Source organism: Hemicordylus capensis, chromosome 2 (assembly GCF_027244095.1).
Source record: "Hemicordylus capensis ecotype Gifberg chromosome 2, rHemCap1.1.pri, whole genome shotgun sequence".
Lineage (NCBI taxonomy): Eukaryota > Metazoa > Chordata > Lepidosauria > Squamata > Cordylidae > Hemicordylus > Hemicordylus capensis.
In genome coordinates, this window is record NC_069658.1 from 1,166,518 (window position 1) to 1,191,947 (window position 25,430).

Genomic DNA, 25,430 nt, shown 5'->3' on the forward strand with positions numbered 1-25,430 from the left:
TAGGCAAGTTACTTCCCCACTGTGCCATTAGGTGGCTTGGGCATAGAAGTGGATGCCAAAAAACTCCCTCACCTCTCTTCCCAGCAGCTCCCTGAAAGGTTGCTTTGGGGGGATGTAGGAACCTTGGGAACAAGTTGGGATGGGACACTGGAAGATGAAGGGGACACTCCTCAAAACCAATGCAGGAATATTTAACAAATGACTTTATTAGGTATGTTTATTTCCAACATAATGAATATTATGTACTGTATAATGCCAGGTCAGTCCAGAACAAATCAGAAACCATCCATGATTTGATTCTGGATGAAGGTGCCGACCTGGTATGTATTACAGGACCTGGTTGGGGGAGACCCAGTGTGGACCCAGTGTGGTCCCAGCTTCTCCCTCAAGGTTACTCTGTTGAGGTGCGGGTGAGGGACCGTGGGCGGGGAGGTGGAGTGGCTGTGGTCTACGAGAATAATATCCCCCTTACCAGGATCCCTGTTAGGGTGTCAGACCATATAGAATGTATTACTTAGGTTTGGGGACCAGGGATAGACTGGGACTTCTGTTGGTGTACTGATTGTGCCGCTGCTCAACAGAATCCCTAACTGAGCTGGCAGACTTGGTCTCGGGTTTGATGTTGGAGTCTCCCAGGCTTGTGGTGCTGGGGGACTTCAATGTTCATTTCGGGACCGATTTGTCCGGGCGGCTCAGGAGTTCATAGCGGCCATGACGACTATGGGCCTATCTCATGTGGTCTCGGGACCGATGCACATTGCAGGTCACACGCTTTATTTGGTCTTTCACTCTGATCAGGGTGGTGTTCCGTGGGTGGGGACTCCTGTGATTTCCCCATTGGATGGACCACCATCTGGTTAAGGCTGGACTCACAGTCACACACACCCTTTGCAGGGGCGAGGAACCTATTAGGATAGTCCGCCCAAGAAGGTTATTGGATCCCATAGGATTTCAAGAAGCCTTGGAGGGATTCAGTGTTGGCTCTGTCGGCGATCCTGTTGATATCCTGGTGGAGAATTGGAACAGCAAACTTACCGGGGCGGTAGACATGATGAGGTAGACAGGATCCTCTCCGACCCGCTTCAAAACTGGCCCCTTGGTATACAGAAGAACTACGGGGGCTGAAGCAGCAAGGTAGACGACTGGAGCGCAGGTGGAGAAAGACTCAGTTGAATCCGACAGATTGCAACATAGAGCTCATTTGAAGACCTACGCTCAGGAGATACGTGTGGCAAAGAAGCTATTCTTTTCTGCCAGTATTGCACCTGCAAGTTCACGTCCGGTGGAGTTGTTCAGGGTTGTGAGAGGGCTAGTATGTGCCCCTCCTCCCTTGAATCAGTATTTGGGATCATCTATTACCCGCTGTGATGTGTTTAATGAATTACACTGAGGGAAATAAGTATTTGATCCCCTGCTGATTTTGTCCGTTTGCCCTCTGACACAGAAATGACCAGGCTATAATTGGAATGGTAGGTTTATTGTAGCTGTGAGAGACAGAATAACAACAAACAAACCCTCAAAAGCACAGTGCCCAATTCAAACTGGCTTCCGGGCTGGCTATGGGGTGGAGACTGCCTTGGTCGGCCTGATGGATGATCTCCAACTGGGAATGGACAGAGGAAGTGTGACTCTGTTGGTCCTTCTGGACCTCTTGGCGACTTTCGATACTATCAGCCATGGTATCCTAGAACGTATGAGGGGGTTGGGAGCTGGAGGCACTGCTTTGCGGTAGTTCCGCTCCTACCTCTCAGGCAGGTTCCAGATGGTGTCTCTTGGAGACTGCTGTTCTTCAAAATCTGAACTTTTGTATGGTGTCCCTCAGGGCTCCGTATTGTCTCCGATGTTGTTTAACATCTACATGAAACTGCTGGGAGAGATCATCAAGAGATTTGGTGCAGGGTGCTATCAGTTTGCTGATGACACCCAAATTTATTTCTGCATGTCAGCATCATCGGGAGAGGGCATAACCTCCCTAAATGCCTGTCTGGAGTTGGTAATGGGCTGGATGAGGGATAACAAACTGAGACTGAATCCAGATAAGATGGAGGTACTTATTGTGCGGGGTCGGAACCCGAGAGACAATTTTGATCTGCCTGTTCTGGATGGGGTCACACTTCCCCAGAAGGAACAGGTATGCAGTCTAGGGGTGCTTCTGGATCCAAGTCTCTCCTTGGTGTCCCAGGTTGAGACAGTGGCCAGAAGTGCCTTCTATCAGCTTCGGCTAATACGCCAGCTACGTCTGTTTCTTGAGTTAGACAACCTCAAAACAGTGGTACATCTGCTGGTAACCTCCAGATTGGATTACTGCAATGCGCTCTATGTGAGGCTGCCCTTGTGTGTAGTCTGGAAACTACAGTTGGTCCAGAATGCAGCAGCCAGGCTGCTCTCTGGGTCATCTAGGAGAGACCATATTACTCCTGTATTGAAGGAGTTACACTGGCTGCCGATATGTTTCCAGGCAAAATTCAAGGTGTTGGTCATAACCTATAAAGCCCTAAACAGCTTGGGCCCTGGGTATTTACGAGAATGTCTTCTTCGTTATGAACCCCACCACCCATTGAGATCATCAGGAGAGGTCCGTCTGCATTTGCCACCATCTCGTCTGGTGGCTACTCAGGGACAGGCCTTCTCCACTGCTGCCCCAAGGCTTTGGAATACGCTCCCTAGTGAAATAAGAGCCTCCCATCTCTGACATCTTTTTAAAAGTCTCTAAAGACGCATTTCTTCACCCAGACTTTTAACTGATATGTTTTGATTGTTTTAATGCTATTTTTAGAATATTGTTTTAAAATTTTAAATTGTGTTTTAAATTTCTTGATTTTAAATTTTTTTTTAATTAATGTTTTACTTTTAATCTTGTTGTAAACCACCCAGAGACGTACGTTTTGGGCGGTGTAAAAATATGATACATAAATAAATAAAATATTAGCAACCTGCTCTTCACAATAACAACTTGTCTCAAGGAGGCAATCATTAGACCGCTTCTAAAGAAGCCTGCCTTGGATCCCTCAGAGTTGAACAACTACAGGCCTGTCTCCAACCTTCCGTGGCTGGGCAAGGTAATTGAGAGGGTGGTGGCCTCCCAGTTCCAGGCGTTCTTGGAGGAAACCGATTATCTAGACCCATTTCAAACTGGTTTCCGGCTGGCTATGGGGTGGAGACTGCCTTGGTCGGCCTGATGGATGATCTCCAGTTGGGAATGGACAGTGTGACTCTGTTGGTCCTTTTTGGCAGCTTTCAATGCTATCCTTACCCATAAAAGCCTTGGGCGTGCGTCCGTGCCGCCCGTGTCTTTTTCGCCCGTTCTGGGCATGCGCGGAGATGGGCGGCCATGTTGGACCCGGCCGCCGGTGGGCGACTGGCCGCCACAGGAGACCAGAAGGAGCAGAAGCGGCGGGCGGAGAGTGCGGCCGAGGCGGCGGAGCCGCGGCCTCGGCCAAAGGAGTGCGGGCCAAGGAGGCGGTGGCCATGGCGGGGCGACTGGCTCCGATGGCGGCAGCCGCCGCCACAAGAAACGGCGGGCGGAGAGAGCGCCCGAGGCGGCGGCGGAGGTGTCGGCCCAAGGAGTGCGCCCGAGGCGGGTGAGGCGGCAGCGGGAACCGCCCCCCCACTAGAGCCCGTTATTACAACGGGCTTACACATACTAGTTGACCATAATATCCTTCTGGAACGTCTGAGGAGATAGGGGTGGGAGGCACTGCTTTGGAGGAGCAGTGGTTCTTCTCCTACCTCACAGGCAGATTCCAGATGGTGTCTCTTAGAGACTGTTGTTCTTCAAAATCTGAACTTTCCTATGGTTCCCTCAGGGCTCTGTATTGTCTCAATTTCAACCATCTGGTCCGACATCCATTTCGCTTTCTTCTGTTTCTTGGTCTTTGGCAGTCTCTTTTCACATTCATCTTTAACAACTCCTTTGATTTCATTCCATAGTCCCTCTTGTTCCCTATCAATGAGAACATAAGTACATAAAAACAGCCCTGCTGGATCAGGTCCAACGCCCATCTAGTCCAGCATCCTTTTTCACACAGTGGCACACCAGATGCTGCTGGAAGCCACAGGCAGGAGTTGAGGGCATGCCCTCTCTCCTGATGTTATTCCCCTGCAACTGGAACTCAGAGGCATCCTGCCTTGGAGGCTGGAGGTGGCCTATAGCCCTCCAACTATTTATTTATTTATTATTTATTTATTTGATTTTTATACCGCCCTTCCGAAATGGCTCAGGACGGTTTACAATTAAAACAGAAAACATTAAAAACAATTAAAACAGAGATACAAATATAAATACCAATTTAAAACAACTTAAAAAACAATTAAACTGTCAAAACAATTAAAACCCTGAAAACCAGGTTAACATTAAAACAATTAAAACTAATTAAAAACCCTGAAAGGCCAGGCCAAACAGATGGGTTTTAAGGGCTCTCTTGAAGGTCAGCAAAGAATCAAGATTACGAATTTCTGCTGGGAGTGCATTCCACAGTCCAGGAGCAGCTACAGAGAAGGCCCGCCTCTGAGTCCAAACGAACCGGTGACAACTGGAGACGGACCTCCCCAGATGACCTTAACGTGCGGTGGGGATCATGTAAAAGAAGGCGCTCTCTAAGATATCTTGGACCCAAGCCATTCAGGGCTTTAAAGGTCATAACCAGCACTTTGTATTTTGCCCGGAAACATATTGGCAGCCAGTGTAACTGTTTCAAAACAGGCATCATATGGTCTCTCCAGGTTGCCCCAGAGACCAATCTGGCTGCCGCATTCTGAACTAACTGAAGTTTCCGGACTACGTACAAAGGCAGCCCCACGTAGAGCGCGTTGCAATAGTCAAGCTGGGAGGTTACCAGCTGATGCACCACTGTTTTGAGGTCATCCTCTTCGAGGAATGGGCGCAGCTGTCGAATCAGCCGGAGCTGATAGAAAGCACTCCTGGCCATGGCCTCCACCTGAGATACCAGGGTGAAGCCTGGGTCTAGGAGTACTCCCAAGCTGCGCACCTGCTCCTTCTGGGGGAGTGTAACCCCATCCAGCACAGGAAGATCTAACTCACCCCTCAGATTCTGAGCCCCCACAATGAGCACCTCTGTCTTGCTTGGATTCAGCTTCAATTTGTTCTCCCTCATCCAGCCCATTACTGCCTGTAGGCAGGCATTTAGAGAATGAGTGCCATTTCCTGGGGATAAAAAGGAGAAGTAGATTTGGGTGTCATCAGCATACTTATAACACCCAGCACCAAACCTCCTGATGACCTCACCCAGCGGTTTCATGTAGATGTTAAAAAGCATTGGTGACAGAATGGAGCCCTGAGGGACTCCATATAACTGCTCCCGTTTTGAGGAGCAACTCAGTATAAATGTATAAATATAAGTATAAATGACTAGAACTGAAAGTCAGTATAAATGACTAGTAGCCATTTATAGACCTCTCCTCCATTAAGTTATCCAAACCCCTCTTAAAGCCATCCAGGTTGTTGGCTGTCACCACATCTTGTCGCAGAGAATTCCACAAGTGGATGATGCGTTGTGTGAAAAAGTACTTCTGTTTGTTGGTTCTAGATTTCCCAGCAATCAATTTCATGGGATGACCCCTGGTTCTAGTGTGCAAGAGGGAGAAGAATTTCTTTCTATCCACTTTCTCCACACCATGCATGATTTTATAGACCTCTATCATGTCTCCCCGTAGTTGCCTCTTTTCCAAAGTAAAGAGCCCCAGATGCTGTAGCCTAGCCTTATAAGGAAGGTGCTCCAGGCCCCTGATCATCTTGGTTGCCCTCTTCTGCACCTTTCCCAGTTCTACAGTGTCCTTTTTTAGATGTGGTGACCAGAATTGTACGCAGTACTCCAGGTGTGGCTGCACCATAGTTTTGCATAAGGGAATTATAATATTTTCAGTTTTATTTTCAGGCCCTTTCCTAATGATCCCTAGCATGGAATTGGCCTTTTTCACAGCTGCCGCACACTGAGTAAACACTTTTAACAAGCTGTCCACTATGACCCCAAGATCCCTCTCCTGCTCAGTCACTGACAGCTCTGATCCCATCAGTGTATACTTGAACTTGGAGGTTTTCATCCCAATGTGCATCACTTGACACTTGCCAACATTGAACCGCATTTGCCATTTTGTTGCCCACTCCCCCAGTTTGGAGAGATCCTTTTGGAGCTGCTCACAATCCGTTTGGGATTTCACTACCTGAAAGAGTTTGGTATCATCTGCAAATTTAGCCACCTCTCTGCTTACCCCTGCTTCTAGATCATTTATGAATAAATTAAAAAGCACCGGTCCCAGTATAAATCCCTGGGGGACCCCACTTCTTTCTTCCCTCCATTGTGAAAACTCTCCATTTATCCCTACCCTCTGTTTCCTGTCTCTCAACCAGTTAGCAATCCACACATGTACTTGTCCCCTTATCCCATGACTGCAAAGTTTCCTCAGGAGTCTTTGGTGAAGAACTTTGTCAAAAGCTTTTTGGAAGTCCAGGTATACTATGTCAACTGGATCACCTTGATCCATACACTTGTTGGCACGCTCAAAGAACTCCAAAAAGTTTGTGAGGCGAGATTTCCCTTTGCAGAAGCCATGCTGGTTCTCTTCCAGCAGAGCCTGTTCTTCTATGTGGTTTACAATTTTATCCTTGAGGATGCTTTCCATCAATTTGCCTGGAACGGACATTAGGCTAACTGGCCTGTAATTTCCCGGATCGCCTCTGGATCCCTTTTTGAAAATCAGTGTTACATTTGCTACTTTCCAGTCCTCCAGTACAGAGCCTGATTGCAGGGATAAGTTATATATTTTAACAAGGAGGCCAGTAATTTCACATTTGAGTTCTTTGAGGACTCTTGGATGGATGCCATCCGGCCCTGGCGATTTGTTAGTTTTCAGTTTTTCTGGACAGTTTAGAACATCATCCATCTGACTCAGTTCTTTAGCCTCCATCCCCGAAAAGCCTGTTTCAGGAACAGGTATATGCTCAGTATCCTCTGCCATGAAGATGGACGCAAAGAACTCATTTAGCTTCTCTGCAACCTCCATATCCTCCTTAATAATCCCTTTCACTCCCTCATTGTCTAATGGTCCAACCGCCTCCCTGGCAAGTTTCCTGCTTCTGATGTAGTTCAGAACTTCAAACACCTTATGCCCTGGGTTTTTAAGAGAACATCTTCTTCGCCATGAGCCCCATCACCCGTTAAAATCATCAGGAGAGGTTTGTCTGCAGTTGCCACTGGCTCGTCTGGTGGCTACCTGGGGACGGGCCTTCTCTGTTGCTGCCCCTGGGCTTTGGAATGCGCTCCCTGTTGAAACAAGAGCCTCCCCATCTCTGGCAACTTTTAAAAACACACTGAAGACATATTTATTCACCCAGGCTTTTAATTCAATTTATAGTTTTAATATTTTTAATGTTGGGTTTTAAATGATTTTAATGTTAATGTTTTTAATGTTTAAATGATTTCAGTTGTCTAATTGATTTTAATCTTTAAATTATTTTAATTGTAAACTGCCCAGGGATGCAAGTTTTGGGTGTTATAGAATATGTTAAATAAATAAAATAAACAAACAAACTTACATTTCTAAAAGGGGTCCGGTTTGAGCTGGTTACCTGTTGTGGAAAAGAGTTGAGGCCTGTGGCTTGTTGGCCCTGTTTCCTCAAGGACAAAAGTAAGAGACTGTCCCATTCAGTAGCAAAAGAGAGGAACGTCCTCCATTCAGAGCACCCAGGGCAGAGTGGAAGTGGAAGACATTCTTAAGCCAAGATGGAGATCTGAGTTTTGTATGATCTGGATCAAGATGGAGATGATGACATTTCTGTGGCATTCTGGTTTGGGGTTGTGTGTGTGTGTGTGTGAGTGTGTACAATTGTGTGTAATAGTAGAAGTCCAACAAAACATAAGGAAGGGAACCGCTGCCCCCTAGTGACCAGCTGAAAGAGTTGACAGGAGGCTTCACAAAAGCCTAAAGAAAGGGGGCTGACAGGATGAGGGAAATTGCTCAAAGTAGTCCCATTGAAATTAAAAGGACACACTGGGCATTACCTAACGCAGGGCTGCACAACTTTGGCCCTTCAGCTGTTTTTGGACTACAAGGTGAATGCTCACCTTTAGCTTCCCATGAGATCAAGAATGTGGGCACTATATTGCCACAGGAACAGAGGAAGCTGCCTTCCTCTACCGAATCAGACCCTTGGTCCATCTAGCTCAGTATTGTCGACACAGACTGGCAGGGGTATCTCTCAGCTCTATCTAGAGATGCTGCCAGGGAGGGAGGTGGGAAGCAATGCAGGCTCTGCCCAGAGTGGCCCCATGATCTCCTCAGGGGAAGATCTTGCAGTGTTCACACTTCTAGTCTCCCATTCAAATGCAAACCAGGGTGGACTCTGCTTAGCAAAGGGGACAATCCATGCTTGCTACCACAAGCCCAGCTCTCCTCCCAAGTTCCCTCTACTTCATCTTCACTGCCCAGCTCTTCCCTGTTGTCTAGGATCAAGTCAAGCGAGGATAGCTGACAGCCACCCCACTCCTTGTGTCAGGAGAGCATGGCGCCCCCCTTCTCTCCTTGGTGTGGGGTTTCCTGCAGTAGGCTCCAACTACAACGTCCCTGGGAGGTGGAGCCCTTGGAGCTATCAGGCTGGGGAGCAGTGCAGGGTGGGGAGCAAGCTGGGGAGCAGAGCACCACTGGCAGTGCACCCCAGGTGGAAGAGTCCAGCAGACTGAAGTCTGGGGTGAGCAGTGTGGTCCAGAGAGGCCTTTGGACTGATCCAGCAGCCGGACTCTCCTGAGCTTCGTATGAGCCCTACTTGGCCTTGGTTCTGCCAAGGACATCGGCTGACAGGAGGGTGGAAATTACTCAGAACCATCCCACTGAACTCAAAAGGACACGTTAGGCCAGGGTTGGCCTGCATCACCTGGGCCCTCCTGCACTGTTGGACTACAACTCCCATCATTCCTGACTATTGGCCACTGTGGCTGGGGACTATGGGAATTGTAGTCCAAAAACAGCTGGAGGGCCGAAGTTGTGCAGCCCTGCATTAGGTCAGGGATTCTCAATGTTGGGTCCCCAGATGTTATTGGACTTCAACGCCCAAAATCCCCGAGCAAGGCCACTGGGGCTGGGGATTATGGGCGTTGAAATCCAATGACATCTGAGGAGCCAACGTTGAGAATCCCTGCATTAGGTAATGCCCAGTGTGTCCTTTCAATCTCAATGGGACTACTCTGAGCAATTTCCCTCAGCCTGTCAGCCCCCTTTCTTTAGGCTTTTGTGAAGCCTCCTGTCGATTCTGTCAGCTGGTCACTAGAGGGCAGCAGTTCCCTGCCTTATGTTTTGTTGGACTCTTGCAATTACACACCAAAAATACATTATTCTACAAAAAGCAGCAAAGAGCCTTGTGGCACTTAAAGACTAAAACACTTCTTGGTGCAGGAGCTTCTGTGGACCGCCAGAGCCCACTAAGTCAGATGCATGAAGGTGTTCAGCCTCAGCTGGGAGGTCCTGAAGGCGCCCAGAGGCGGGTTGGTGGCTTCCTCTGCAACAAGCCAGCAGCCTGTTCCTCTGCAATGTGTCACCTCTCCAGACAAGCTCGCCTACAGCCCCTGGCCCTCCCCCCTCCTCCCCCTGACTGCATTCACTTACGGGGGGGGGGCGGCATCACTGAGCACACAGTCATGGCAACTGTCCATGGGCAAAGATCCTGGTCCGGCCAGGCCTGGCTTCCTCATCACTCCTCCCACTCCAAACTATTCCAAGAAGGGGGACCTCGTCCTCTGGCAGTGCAGCCCCCTTGGGCCAGCAATACGTGGTTGCCCAGGAATACGCTTTGGCGATGCCCCGTGAGTTCTATGCAAATACGGCTGTGGAGCTAGGTGGTCAGATTTGGCTTTTTAAAAGCCAAATTCTGGCTTACGGCCCATTTGACCCACAAGTATACCCCTTAGGTTCTGGCCACCCTGCTGTGGAGCCCTGCCTCTCAGAGAGTCCTTTGCTCAAGCCTCAAACATTTCGCCTAACGATGGTTTTAAAGAATTATGACCCCTTGGCTTAGGTACCCTGGGAATGTGCCGTACCTTTCTCTCTCAAGGGAAGCAAAGCTTTAAAAGAGCAAAAGCGAGAGGAAGCCGCCTGGGGCAAAGGGGCCCTGCTGACTGCACTTCTGCAGAAGTCCCTGGCTCTGCCCTCGAGCCTGGCATTGCCTCCACCGACCTCCTTGCCTCGGAGAGCAGTGGCTCCACCCAGGCAGCCTGGGCCGACAGCAGGCCCTCAGTCCAGCAAGGGGAGGAGGCTGGGCCCTCTCTGGCTTGGCTGCAGAATGGGAGCAGATGCCTCCACTTCGCCCTTCTTGCGATGGGACCCACCCCGCCACGTCCCAGCAGCCCCCCTCCCTGGACACAAGCGCACGTGGCACTGCCATCCTGCCACCACCCTGCGGGGCACCGGAAGGAGGCACATGCTTGGCCTCCGGCAGCACAAGTGGCTTGGTCGGGATTGCTCCTGCCTTTGCCTCTTCTGACTCTGGCAGGCCCAACGGGAAGCCGCCTGTCTGAACCTGGCACACCTTGACCAGACTCTCTGATTCCTTATTTAACACATTTTTATACCGCCCCAAACTTATGTCTCTGGGCGGTTTACAACCAAATAAAAACAGGAAAAAACATAATATTAGTTAAAACAAAAACAAAAAGTTTAACACTTTACAACAATTTAAATTTTTTTAAACAATATTTTAAAACAGCATTAAAACCATTAAAACAATATTAATTAAAGGCCTGGGTGAACAGATGCGTCTTCAAAGACTTTTAAAAAGCTGCCCGAGATGTCAGAGTTAGCAGCTGAGCGGCAGGGCAGGGCAGGGCAGGGCAGGGCAGGGGGCCGGCTCTAGGGCAGGCCTGCAGAAGGCCAGGGCTTCGGTCTGGGGCTGGGAGTCCGCCGCCGGCCGGGCCTCACTCGGCAGAAACCACCCAGCAGCGGAGAGGCCTCCAGCCAGCCCGGCGGCCCCACTTGCCGAGGCCGGCTCCCCAGGGGCCAGCAAGGGCGGCTACTGCCACCGGCGGCTGGGGGGCTGCGGCGTGGGGGGGGGAGGGAGGCTGGCTCTGTGCCTCCCAGAGGACCCCGGCCGGCCACTGGACAGGCCCTGCGTCCGAGCCAACAAAGCTTCCTTATAACGTCGTCGGTGTGGAGCCTGCACCAGCAGAGGCAGTCTATCATGCCTTGCCCCTGCTGGCGGAGCGCGTCATCGTTTCCCTGGCTCTGCCGCCCAATCAGGTGGCTCCGCCTCTCGCCCCGCTGTCATCACAGACCTACACGTGGAGGAGGCGGGGCCGCCTTCCAGCACCCGCGCCCTGGCATTGGCTGCCGCGGTCTCGGGGCTTGCTCGAAGAGCCAATCAGCACGGGAGGCGGGGCGCTCCGATTCAGGACCGGAAACAGCTTCTGGGGAAGGGAAAGGCGAAGAGTTGCTCGGGCGTGGTCGCCTGCAGGCGAAGCGGGGTAATTACCTCGGAGGAGCCCCCTCCTAGCGGCGGGGCGCGCTGGGCGCCTGGCTTGCTGTGTGGCTGGTGGTGTGCAGGGTGGGGAAGACGTTGGTCTGGTGGTAGCCAGCATGTCTTGGCCCCCTAGCTAAGCAGGGTCCACCCTGGTTGCATCTGAATGGGAGACCAGAAGTATGAGCAGCACTGCAAGAGATTCCGCTCCGGGGATGGAGCCGCCACTCTGGGAAGAGCAGAAGAAGGTTCCAAGTTCCTTCCCCGGCAGCAGCATCTCCAGGTAGGGCTGAGAGAGACTCCTGCCTGCAACCTGGGAGAAGCTGCTGCCAGCCTGTGAAGACAATACTGAGCTAGATGGACCAAGGCTCTGACTCAGTATCTGGCAGCTTCCCCCTCTGGTTCTTCATCTACAAGGTTTTGCTGAGCTGGTGGCGGGCAGGGAGGGTGGCCCCCTTCCTTTGGACCAGGGAAACCAGAGGCCTCTCTCCCAGAGGGCCCATGCGGGTGGGAGAGGAGTTTCTCCATGCCTTGTGATTCAGTTCTGGTCTTCTAGCCGTTCCACTTCTGGCCATTTTTGCTGCAAGCAGCTCACAGCATAATACGAATACATAGATAACCCATCAGCAGACTAAAGCCAGTAAAATAAAAACTGCTGCAATAGGAGACTGCAGGAGTGTCTGCATATGGCACCCTTCTCCCCCCGCTCCCCGCTGCCTCCTCCACTGCTATTCCAGGAAAAGGCTCTTCTGCTGCTTCTCCCTCCCCCCCCGCCCCAGTTCCTATTCGGGCTGTGATGAGCCTGAGGTGTCACTTCCTTGCATTTCCTTCCTCGCCAGAACTTCTGCTCCGTTCTCAGTTCTCTGCCTGGCACAAACCAGCTGCCGCCCCGCCCTGCCCACCTCTGGCTGTCATCAATGCATTGACAGCTCTTAAAAGGTCTTCAATCCCAGCCCTCCTCACTCTGGGTGTTTAATATACAGGTGAAACTCGGAAAATTAGAATATCGTGCAAAAGCCCATTAATTTCAGTAATGCAAATTAAAAGGTGAAACTGATATATGAGACAGACGCATTACATGCAAAGCGAGATAAGTCAAGCCTTAATTTGTTATCATTGTGATGATCATGGCGTACAGCTCATGAAAACCCCAAATCCACAACCCCAGAAAATTATAATATTACATGGAACCAAGAAGACAAGGATTGTAGAATAGAACAATATCGGACCTCTGAAAAGTATACAGTGTACTGTGCTTGATTGGCCAGCAAACTCGCCTGACCTGACCCCATAGAGAATCTATGGGGCATTGCCGAGAGAAGGATGAGAGACATGAGACTAAACAATGCAGAAGAGCTGAAGGCCGCTAATGAAGCATCCTGGTCTTCCATAACACCTCAGCAGTGCCACAGGCTGATAGCATCCATGCCACGCCGCATTGAGGCAGTAATTGCTGCAAAAGGGGCCCCAACCAAGTACTGAATACATATGCATGCTTATACTTTTCAGAGGTCCGATATTGTTCTATTCTACAATCCTTGTCTTCTTGGTTCCATGTAATATTCTAATTTTCTGGGATTGTGGATTTGGGGTTTTCATGAGCTGTACGCCATGATCATCACAATTATAACAAATTAAGGCTTGACTTATCTCGCTTTGCATGTAATGCGTCTGTCTCATATATCAGTTTCACCTTTTAATTTGCATTACTGAAATTAATGGACTTTTGCATGATATTCTAATTTTCCGAGTTTCACCTGTAGTGAACTACTTGCACTAGCGACATTGTATGATTTGTATGAAAAGAACTCCAACTGCTTTCAGAATGAGTGGACATGTACATTTCAAAATGTAATGCAGTGCATGTAAGGTGGTTGTCTCACCCATTTGCCCTAGTGGAGAGGGAAGATAATTGGCATCTGGATGTAAAATGTGCTCAATACGAGATCAGTTTCTAGAGTGGTCGTGATGGGGGTGTGGAACCCTTTCCCCACCCCTCAAGGAGGACAGAGTAACTTTTATTTTTCTTCATACCAATAAGTTATCAGTCCTAAAGGAATAAATGGTTTATTCCACAATCACTGGACACAACCATCACACACAGACACATTTCAAATCCTATCTCAAAGGGATCCATCACCTTCCCAGCTGAGTTCCTAAGCTTGCAAGACCATCATTCCCTTCTCCTAGCCATGCCTTCTGTGTATCTAATTTGTATCTAATGGCCATTTAATTGTTTGCATTCACAGGTGTATTAAGGTGGGAAGTGAGGGGTGCAGAGGTAGAAAGGTTCAGACTGCCCTGGATCATCTCGGCTACTTTCTGTCCCAAGACCTTTAGACACTGAAGAGAATTCAAGGAAAGACAGACAATAGCTTTAGATTGTAAGTGCCATTTCTCATCACAAGCTGACCTTAGGACGAAAGGTATCTTGTCCAGTACTTGCACCTGCAAGAGCCAGGTGTCAATATGATTGCCAAAATAGTCCTCATCTTAATTGTGCTGATGAACAATTGATGAGTAGAAGCACCCACCAGCTCTCGCTTTGCTTCTTCACTCCAGCAAGAGACTGATTCTAAAGAAATTTTAAAAACAGCCTTTTAGGCAGATGTGGGGGATGTTCTGACCCTCTCTGCTGAATTTTGTAATCTAACAAATTTCTTACAGAGTTGTGCTGCCAACATTCAAGGGGCGGGAGAGAAATCAAATAGTATAATATTGCACTTTAATACCAGCAGAAGGACCGGGGAGACCTGAGTTCAAATCCCCATTCAGCCATAAAACTAGCTGGGTGACTCTGGGCCAGTCACTTCTCTCTTAGCCTAACCTACTTCACAGGGTTGTTGTGAAAAGAGAAACTCAAGTATGTAGCACACCGCTCTGGGCTCCTTGGAGGAAGAGCAGGATATAAATTTAATAATAATAATAATGATTATTATTATTATTATTAGAATGGCAATAGAGAAGGATGGGCTTGATGATCACACACAGCAGTATTTGGCAACCATCAGAAGGTCTCCTGCACCCTCAGACAGCTCCACCTTTTCTCCCTTGTGCCTGAAATGCCCTCTCGGAATACCTGTGTGATGCTTCCTGCCTCTCTTCCCTTAAAACCCACCTCTTCCACAATGTCCCTGGCACAACTCCTTGGCCTTCACCTCCTGTTGAAATTAAGCCCATCTACATGCATCTGAACTGAACATACACTTCCTGTATTACACTTGCTTTCACTTTCCTCCCCTCCCTCTGCTGTCTTTGTTGCATTTTAGATTGTAAACTCCTTGAGGCAGGGATTTGCCCTTTCATTGTTACTCTGTAAAGTGCCATGCACACTGACCGTGCTGTATCGAGAATTAGTGCTAATGAGTGACTTGAAAATACTGCCCATGCAACTTCTTCACCGACAGGTATTTCACACTGTGTTGCATATCGCAACTGTCGAAGGACATGAGCCTCACATCTTTGGGCAGCTGTGCAACTGTTAGTAAAGGAAGTCGTTAGCTGACGACTCTGCCCCCTCCACTTATGTACCCCCATCTCCCCCCCCCATCCCAGTTCCACAGGTCAACCATTCCCCCTTCTCTGTTGCCATCACACTCTTTCCCCAGACCACAAAGAGGGCTGCAGGTGCACTGTCATAACAGCAGACTCTACCAGCTCAATGTAAAATCTATTCACACTGAAAAAAGCTACAGAAATAATATCCATTTCAGAACTTTTCTGGCAGGAGAGCAGAAATGACAAACCTGCATCAAGACACTTCCACATTCCACCTAACCAGCAACCCACATGACAGGTTGTACTTGTGAAGGGATCATGCATCTTTGCTGCACAGGGGCCTATGCTCTAAATCTAAACACATTCGGAGAATAAGACCATTGTTTCAGAGTTGCTTCCCTCATACACACAAGGAAATCTTATGCAGATTTAACTAATTCAGCAACAGCTCAATTTTCTCTTTCTCCTTTCCCCGACTCCTCCCCAACACTCTCTACGCTACAGGATCCCCCCTGGCTGGGACAAACATCCACGGAGTCATACATTGGGCCAGCAGGCAGTTGTGCTGGATGTATGGGGAAACCCAGACCAGAGGAAGGGTGTGATGTTGCAACATCCCTTCCAAAAGAAGCCAGAGAAGCGTTTACCTGGGTTTTCCTCAGAAGGTGGAGCCTCTGAGTTTCTCATATCTGTGCCCAAAAGTGGCCTTTTGCTCTAGCAATAGCCATGTTTACTCACCGAAGATGAGTGTGGTTTTAAAGTTGGAGGAAGAAATATCAATAACCTGTGCTATGCTGATGACACCACTCTGATAGCTGAGAATGCAGATGATCTTCAAGCTCTAGTAATGAAAGTTAAGGAGCACAGCGAAAAAATGGGACTACAACTAAATGTAAAGAAGACTAAACTAATGACAACGCGTACAGCAACCAGAAGTGATAATGAAAACACTGAAGTGGTGGATAGCTTCTGCCTTTTGACCGTCAACAGTAAAGGTTACAGCAATCATGAAATACGCCACAGACTAGCATATGGTAGAGCTGCAATGAAGGCCTTGGAAAAGATATTTAGATGCTGTGACGTGTCTATACCTACAAAGATTAGAGTCGTCCGGACCATGGTTTTTCCCATGACACTCTATGGATGCAAAAGCAAGATTTGAAGAAGCAAGATAGAAAAAGCATTGATGCTTTTGAACTCTGGTGCTGGAGAAGACTTTTGAGGAGACCATGGACAGCCAGGAAAACAAACAAATGGATCCTAGAACAAATCAATCCAGAATTTTCACTGGAGGCACAAATGACCAGGCTCAAACTATCATGCTTCGGACACATTATGCAAAGATCCAGCACCCTTGAGAAGTCCATAATGCTGGGACAAGTTGAAGGAAAGAGAAGAAGAGGACAACCAGCAGCAGGGTGGATAGACTCGATTACAACAGCCATGAATGCACCACCAAGAGACCTTCAAGGCCAAGTGGAAGACAGATCATCCTGGAGAGAATCTATCTATGTGGTCTCTAAGAGTTGACACCGACGACACTTAATCAATCACTCACTGTCATCAATGCATCATCAAGAGGAATATGCGCCGCTTCTTGGGAATCAGAAGCGGGGGTGCAAACTCCTTCACATCCATTCTCATGACGGTTACCCACATTGGAGCCCCAGCAGTTCTTCCCAGAATTCTTCTGTCGATGCTATGGGGAGCCGCAGCCGCAGCTCAGGGGCAGAGCCTCTGTCTGCTGTGCCTGCAGGAGGTTCCAGGTTCAGTGCCTGGAAGCTTGGAGAGCCGACTCGCTAAAAGGCAGGGCCGTATGTGTGTGTGTGTGTGTGAGAGAGAGAGAGAGAGAGGGAGGGAGAGAGAGAGGAAAAGAGGACCATTTCAGCTCCACAAAGCAAAAGAGCTTTCTGGGATAGCCTCATATGACTTCACCAGTGTCTGGTTTTTACAGCCAACGTAGACAGAGGATGTTTGTTGGTTTAGTTAATACTTTTAAAGACCCATCTTGTGGCTGATGAATTCAGTTGCAGAGTGTGTGTAGAAAATATTGCTTTGGATGGAGGTCACCTAGATTGTTTTCAGAACAAAAGCCAACCATGTTTTACTCTCCTTCATAGTTTATTTAGGAAGATGCACCTTAATCCTATGCTGTTTCAGTACAGACAGACAACGATGACCACTTTCCTCCCATGAAGGACCAGGCTCAGTGAAGTCATGCATGAGTATCCCAGAATCCTCCTCTACTGTTTTGAGAGAAAGCAGCAGCAACTTCATAGTTAGCAGATGCATTCTTAGAAAAGGTGCAGCAGGTCATATTCTGGCAATACTAATAGAAACAGGCCATTCTGGAGTATATGTTTATCTTCAAAGTTTCCTCCTTGCTGGAACTTCAGTCAGAACAATGCAGGTTTTTAAAGCATTAGAAGTTCATGAAACTGAAGTAATTCCTCATGTACATGTACACAGACATCTGATCACAGGTGCAACATAATTTATTATTTTTATTGTATTTATCATATGTCTATTCCACCTGATACAGACATCTCTAGGCAGTATACAAAGTTAAAACATAACAAATGTAAAAAATATATAAAACAGTTAAAATTCACAAAACAGATAAAACAAAACAGTCATAAAACAGTCTCAGTAAAACAAAACATTAAAATTTAAATTTCAGTTAAGAGCCTGGGGAAACAGGAGCATCTTGACGGTTTTCCTAAAAGCAAGTAGAGAAGGAGATGCTCTTATTTCAATGGGGAGTATATTCCAGAGCCTGGGGGCAGCTACAGAGAAGGCCCAGCCCCAAGTCACCACCAAAGGAGCGGGTGGCAACCATTCTCAAGTCTGAGTCGTGCTCTGGAGTACAACACAGAGTACCCCAGAAATGCCACTTCTTATGCTAATCAGAGCACTTACTGTAAACATTTCAACATGAACTCATATGTGGAAAGAGAGATTGTCAAACCATGCTGTTTTTTGTTTATTTGCAGCAAACAATGCCTTTATAAGGAACAACCAATATTCACCAAAGATTTCAAGGTTTTAGAGTGCTTCCTCAGGCTGGACTGTCAAAGAACTTTTTTAAAAAAATGTCCAGCGGTTTCAGAGCAACAGCACAGTGGGCAGGATCCAGGCTAAGGCCGCGATCATGACAAAGCGCCACCAACTTGTCTCACTGATTTCAATGGGGCGTCTGACCCCCTTAGGCTCCCTCCTGCCCGCCCAGTGCCAGCACCTCCTGTGCCTTTTGCTTCAGTTGAGAATTCTATTCTGCAGGATGAACAGGGGGCGGCCGCTCCTGTTGTTTTAACTTATGTGCCACCTCCGATGATATCCATGTTTCCAGGGCAGCTCACAAATCCTTCCTAATTCCTGCAGAGTGCCAGAATTTCATAGTGCATGCGAGACAACAGAGCTACTCGCCCTCTCAGAAAGGCTGAGCCAGGGCAGCGCTCACCTTCCGGGGAGAAAAGAGAGAAGAACAGAATCCCCGGGGCAGTGTTCCTTGTAATATTAGGGATTACTAGACGTTGTTGACTATAACTCCCATAATCCCCAGCCATAGGCCATTGCAGCTGAGGATGCTGGGAGTTGCAGTCAACCAGCCCTGGAAATCCCTGTTACGGGGAAAACTGCCCAAGAGTTGCTTCAGCTCCATCCCCGCTGCTGAAGTCTCTTGCGCGGAAAACCTCTCGCCTTGCTCCCTGGCGGCCCTCTGACACACAGCCTGGCGCGATCAGATGACCTCGTGGCGCGCAATGGCTCTTGGGAGTCGTAGTCCGAGGCCGTCTTCCTGCATTCCTTGACCTTTCTCTGGGGGCAAAGGAGGGGAGAGCCCTCCCTCCCTCCCTCTCGCTCTCCGAATACGATGCAGTTCAGCTCAGCGCAAAGACACGCTGATCCCCCGATATGGTTGTTGCGCCGCTTACTGCGGGGAGGGGAGGCAGCGCCTGGCCCAGGTGCTCTCCATCTAGGGCTGCCAGGCGGCCAGGATCACAATCGGGATCCATCTCCAGTTGGCTATGGAAGCAGACCTGGAAATCTTAGAAGCTCAGGAGACTGTGAAGATGTGAGGGGAAATCTTGCATTTCTCTATCTCTATCTCTATCTCTATATCTCTCCAAAATAGCTGCTGTCAGAGCTGGCAGCCCTAAGAAGCCCTAAGGGAGAGGAGAGCTGGTCTTGTGGCAGCAAGCATGACTTGTCCCCATAGCTAAGCAGGGTCTGCCCTGGTTGCATACTGCAAGAGATTCCCCTCAGGGGATGGGGCTGCTCTGGGAAGAGCATCTGGGTTCCCAGTTCCCTCCCTGGCAGCATCTCCAAGAGAGGGCTGAGAGAGATTCCTGCCTGCAACCTTGGAAAAGCTGCTGCCAGGCTCTGTATAGACAATACTGAGCTAGGCTGTCCAATGGTCTGACTCAGTATATGGCAGTTTCCTGTGTTCCTAATCCAATCCCAGGGGGGTGCATGGGTTCTTGTTCCCAGAGGTGCGCCTAGGTCATTTTGGAGCCCCCCTCAAGTTGAGCATCATCCCCCAGCACCAAGCACATTCTTGAGGGCGGAAACAGCAACTGAGCTCACAGGAATGTAAGAATACAAAACAGGGCTATTGATGCAAACCTGCATGAGCAGGAACATTTCAACACACAACTTAATATCCACCCATCCCACAGCTGCAGAGGTCACATCCGGTGCAGGTCACAGCCACACACGGCTGCCTGCTGCAGCGCCAGCAGCGCTGTGCAGCAACCAGGCCGCCAGGGACAGGCTAAGGAGGGCCTGGGGGCCCCCAGGGGAGTGGTGGCCCCGGGCTTCGGCCCGGAAGTCCAGGGGTAAGAGCGTGCCTTTGCTTGTGCCTATCATCTGTTCTGGACTGATGGCCAACAGCTGTGGAGAGCAACTGCTGCATGATGGAAGGCAACCTCCCAAGTCAGGCACCCTTTCACTGAGTCGCAGCTGAGAGTTTATCATGCATTCTAGTGCTCAGTGGGGTTCTAATGCAAAACCGAGATGGTCCCACAAGCCTGAAGCCTGCCTAGCCTCTGCAACCGATAATGCAGCATATACACCAGGTTTGCGGCTGAGGAACAAAGTCTTGTCCACTGGATCCGTCCAGTTTGACAAATGGGCTTGAGCACACTTCCGTGGAACCGCAAGGGTATGAGTGTGTTCTCTTTGCACGCATGACGTAATTCACTGGGCATGCAATACTGTGAGGAGGAACTATTGGGTGGATGGGCACTCTGCACATGCCTAGAGAGACTTCTCTCGGGCAGAAGCCTGGAACTGGAACATTGATGGTTAGCTGTCTATAGCCAACCCCACACAGAAACCCCGTCCAACGATCTGACGGGATGGGAGGCGCCACCGCCACACGCCACGTGGGTCCTGCGCATTTCAGCCGGCAAGAGGCCTGTCCACAAGCCCCTTATGTAGAGCCTGCCACCTTCCGGCTTCCTGTGCGGCCTGTAGTGCATGAGGTGTCCTTTGGGGGTGGGATTTCCTTTCCCGGGTGCTCCTCAGCAGGCTGGAATGCAGTGGGGCCTGCTCAGGGGCCTCCTCCAAGGAAGCGGCTTCCTTTCAAACCTCGCTCCTCCTGCGCATGATGGGTGCTGCTGCTGCTGCTGCTGCTGGCTGTGTTCTTCCCATGCACAGGAGGAGGAGGAGGAGCAGGATTCCAAAGGAGGCAGCCGCTTCCTTGGAGGGTCCTGGGGGGTAGTGGCACGCCTCTCACCCCTGGGCTTCAGGGCCTCCCCCCCCCGCATCTTCCTTAATCTGTCTCTGGTGGTGTGGTCGCCGCTGGTGCACACAGTGCCAGGCGGCTGAGTGTGGTTGTGACCTGTGCCGGGTGCTTTGGAGACAGAGGGGGGAGGGGGGAAAGAAACACCTGGGATGGGGAATCTGTGGTGTGTCGAAATGCTCCTGCTAATGCCGATCTGCATCAATAGGCCTGTTTTGCAGTCTTGCTTTCTTGCGAGTTCAGTTGCTGTCCGTGTCCTGAAGAACCCCTGTGTTTAAAAATACTGCTTGTGTCACGCTGTGTGAGTGTGAGTGGGGGGTGGTGGTGCTTAACTTGCAGCGGGGGGGGGGGGGCAGGGGGCTCGCGGCGGTCCAGGACCAGGTTCCAAAATTTGAGGCCCCCCCCGCCCGCTCTCATCCCGGAGGGAGCGCCATGCAGCATCCTCTCCCCCCGGGACTGGCCGGGCGCTGCGCGGGGCAACCCAGCCCTTGGCCCTGCTGGTGGGGGCCACGCAGGACTCGGGCCTCTCACGGGGGGGGGGGCGGGGGCGGGTGTGTGTGTGTGACATTCTGGGGGCGGCGCCTCCTCTTCCTTGGGGGAGCGGGGGGGGCAGGGGAGGCGGCGCCTGGCGGGGAGAGGGCGGGCCGGCCGGCTGAGCAGCAGGCGAGCGGGGCCAGTGGCTGCCCGGGGGGCGGGCAGGAGGGAGCAGCTGCCGCCGCCGCCGCCGAGGAAATGGACCGAGCCGCCTCGGCAGGGAGGAGCAGCCAGGCCGCCGCCGCCGCCGCCGCCAGGGGCCGGGGCAGGAGGGTCGTCGCCCCCGCCAGGGGGGCTGCCGCTGCCGCCGCCGCCGCCGCTCTGGGGCCTGCTGCACCGCAGAGAGCGCCCGGCTGCCCGCCCCGCAGGGCCTGAGCCGGAGGCCGCCGCCGCCGCCGCCAGGTGAGCCCGGGGGGCAGCTGCAGCTGGCTGCGCCCGCCGCCTCCCCCCCCCCGCGCGCTTGCAGGGGCGCCTGGAACGCCTCCTCCGCCCCCCCCCCGCAAGGACTCAGCAGCCTCCCTGGCGGCACCCATGGCCGGGGGTGGGGGTGGGGGGCTGCCTCTTCCGCCTCCCCCTCGCGGCTCCCCTGGACTTGGCCCCTCGCCCTCCTCTCTCTGCCCCGGGCGCCGCTGCTGCCTCGGTGGGGCCCTGCTCGGAGGGGGGGGCGGCGGCAGGTGGGCGCCCCCTCCCCTCCCCCTTCACCGGGCACCACCATCTCTCGAGACAGGGGGGTGGGGGGGCTCTTGTCTGCGCCCCCCCCCGTTGCAGGCTGGGCTGCATCTGCCCCCCTCGATGGCTGGACGGCAAGAGGGCTTGACTCTGGCCCCAGATTGCAAGGGGGGGTGTCGCGGGGGGGGGGCCGTGCGTTTCCGTACTGGGGTGCTTTTGACTGCTTTGAGGGGGGATACCCGTGTTGCTGAGGGAGGGGTGCAGCTCACCCCACCCCACCCCACCCCTCTTGCGGTGGGGGAAGCGGAGGCTGGAGGTGCAGGGGCGCCGTGGAGAGACTGGAGGAGCCCCAAGGAGGGAGTAGTGGTGATGGGGCTGCGGGGGGGGGGGGGCTCGTGTGTGTGTGTGTGTGTGTGTGTGTGTGTGTGTGTGACCGTCCCTGGTATGTGGGTGGGATCCGCAGCCTTGCTCTTGCGCCACGGAATCCACCCTGCGCTTGGGCTGGCCCTAGAGGGAGGACATGCCCAGGCAGCCTGGACAGAGTGCCTGGACCCCTTGCCTGGAAAGTGGGGCTCTGCTGCGGGCCTTGCAGCCTGACCCCTGCCCTGCCCTGCCCTGCCCGTCCTCCTTGCTGCTCGCTAGCGCCGAGATCTGGCCTGCCCCTTCTGAGCTGGCTGGGCAGGGGGCAGGTCTGGGCCTGGCTGCTTTGGGGCGGGGCAGGGGCACTTTGTTGAGCCCCATGGTGAGCAGGAGAGAGCTGGCGCGGTGGCAGGAGGGCCCAGGGGCCCCGACCGGGCAGCCCAGTGTGTGAGAGTGGCCTCTTCCATCGGCTGATTCTTCCTGTAGGTAGGTTGTCATAGGCTGCTGAAGAAGTGCCTGTTGGGTCGGGCCCCAGGCTGGCCCAGCCCCCTGTTTCCCACTGTGGCCCCCCACCAGATGCCTCCGGGAAGCCCATAGGCAGGAGGGGAGGGGAGGGCAGGCCCCCCTCCCTTGCTCCCCTGCTGCAGCTGGGATTCAGAGGCCTCCCACTTTTCCACCTCTCACAGGCCTCCAGTGCACCTTACAGTGAAAAAAGGGGGGGGGATAAGCACCCCCATTCTCAGGGCTGTCCTTCAGGCATGGCCAGCAGGGCTGGGCCCCGCTCCATTAACCCCCAATAGAATTAACCGGAAGGGCCCCCCCCGCACTGGCTGAGGTGCCCCAGGGCCCCCCGCACCCTGCCAGAGCTCTCCAAGGACTGCCCTGCCCGGACTAGTCACAAAACCCCCGTCAGTATCATCTCATACTGCGTGGGAGGAGGCCATGGGAAACCCCTCCTGTATCCTACCAAAGACAGCCACAGGGCTCTGTGGGCACCAGGAGTCAGCACCGACTCAAGGGCACAACTTTGCTTTTACTGTTTCCTCTCAGCCTTGTCTTCTCTGTCTGCAAAAGGGAGACGATGAGTCACATTTACTCTGTGGGCAGCGTTGCCTGCAAGAGGGATTCCCAGGTGATGTTGACTACAACTCCCACAATCCCCTGCCAAAGGCCAACAACGTCTGGGAATCCCTCTTACAAGGAACGCTGCCTGTGGGGTTAGGGTTCTAGGAAGTAGGGATGTGCACGGAACCGGCGCAGGGAAGCTCAGAGGCGGAGGGGGGGATTACTTTAAGGGCAGGGGAGGGTGCGTTAGTACCCGGCGCACGTTGCACTCGCTTGTGTGTGACTTGTGCGCATGTGCTGGGCACTTTTGCTTACTTCTTGTCTGGCAGGGTGGCAGGGACATACGCTGCTGCCCCTCCGGGCCGCTTTACAATGGAGCGCTGCTGGGGAAAGAGCAGCCAGGTAAGTGCACTCCCCCCCCCCGCCGCCCTCGAACCGGCAGTGCCGCTGGTCATTCGAATCGGTTCCATGCACATCCCTACTTGGAGGTTCAGACACTCACAGTGCTTTGAACTCTCAAAGAGGCCACAGTGTTGCTGGCACAGTGACGCCATGCATGCAGTAGCAGCTCATCCTCATGAGCCGGGGCGGGCCAAAGGAGGCCGCTTGGTGGCCCCCTCCCATCCTGCCCCGCCTAGAGCTGTGCTGCTTGCAGGCTGCCCATCTGTCAGGTAGAGCTGCATTCTTTTAGCCGACTCGCGGGCGGGAGAGAGAGAGGAGCCCCTGAACTGTTGCTGGGAAGTGAGGCAGCTGCGCCTCTGAGGGCGCCCCCCCCTGGCTCCGGACGAGCCGCATGTTGTGGACTCTTGGCCAACCCACATTGCTGGCCGGCAGCCCTGCAGCTGGCAGGCGTTTGGGGCACAGGAGGCCTCCGAAGGGCCTCTGCAGGTCTGCACGTGACACGGGTGGGCAGGAGGCCGAACCCCGGGGCGGGGTGGGCGGCGTCTCCAGTCCTGGCTTTTGGTGTCTTGCTCCATGAATGCCCGCAGGGCCCCCTGGGCGGGTCTTGGGGTGGGTGAGATGGCTGAGCCTCCATCGCCCCTCTCCACACACCCCCACTGTGCTCCCCTCTCCCTGGCATTGGCCTGCCTGCTGGTTGGGGCCCTCTTTTCGGAGTTGTGCCCCTGGGCAGGAGCGAATCGAGCCGCTTGTGAGTGATGCGGGAGGCACCGCTTGCCTGGCAGGAGAGGGCAAGAGGTCTCCCTGTGGGCACCGCCTGAGCCCAGACTGGTGGGACTTCTTTCCTCTCCACATGGGCCAGTGCAAAATGGAGCCCTTTCCCCTCCTCCTGACTGCAATATGTTGGTGTCAGGAGCAGACCTGTGTTGTGGGCTGACCCCACCTGCGTGCCGAAGGCAGGGAGCCAGAGGAGGGCTCTGGGCAGGGTGCAAAGTGGGGCCAAAGAGATTTGGGCCTGAGGGCATCAAGCCAGGCTGGCAGGAGGCGGCCAGAGGGATTCAAGCTTGGGGGTGGCGGAGGGGGGCTCCCATCAGGCTGGCGGTGGGGTGGGAGGCCCCCTGGGCTTCCAGGTCTCAAACTCCAGTAGGCGGAGGGGGTTAGCAGGCCAAGGCCATGCCTCCTTTGGACTGGCAGGACACCTTAGTCTGTGTCTGTGACCCATAGCGTTGGTATGGGGCCCCACAGAAGACCAGATTTGGGTATGGGGCTGCCCTCTACTGAGTCGGACCCGGGGTCCATCTCGCTCAGAGCTGTCTACTACATTGACCAGCAGTGGCTGTCCTAGATGTCAGGCAGGACTTGCTCCCAGCCCGACCTGGCGAGCGAACCGGGGACCTTCTGCAGTCCGATGCTCTCCCCCAAATTATGGCTCCATCCCCTCCTACAGGGTCTGCCTTGCAGCGTAACCACCCACCCAAATGCCCATTCATGCTCGCTCTCACAAGACCAGCTCACCCCCCCCGCCCCCACTTGGTGGTAGAGCATCTGCTTGGCATGCCAAGGGTCCCGGGTTCCCCAGGCAGGACTGCGGGAGGCTCCCGCCTGAAGTCTTGGAGGAGCTGCTGCCAGTTAGTGCAGACAAGACTGAGCTAGATGGACTAATGGTCTGACTCAGTATCTGGCCGCTTCCTTCCTGTTTGCTTC

The 25,430-nt window shown here is 52.5% G+C and overlaps 1 protein-coding gene across 1 annotated transcript in view; it reads left to right on the forward strand.

Moving 5' to 3' along the window:
• The first annotated feature begins 21,348 nt into the window (after positions 1–21,348).
• ATOSB (atos homolog B) overlaps positions 21,349–25,430 on the forward strand; it is a 35,199-nt gene continuing 31,117 nt past the window's right edge. Inside the window, exon 1 of the mRNA XM_053297562.1 lies at positions 21,349–21,635. The gene's annotated coding sequence lies outside the window, so the exon portion shown is untranslated. The remainder of the gene's footprint in view (positions 21,636–25,430) is intronic.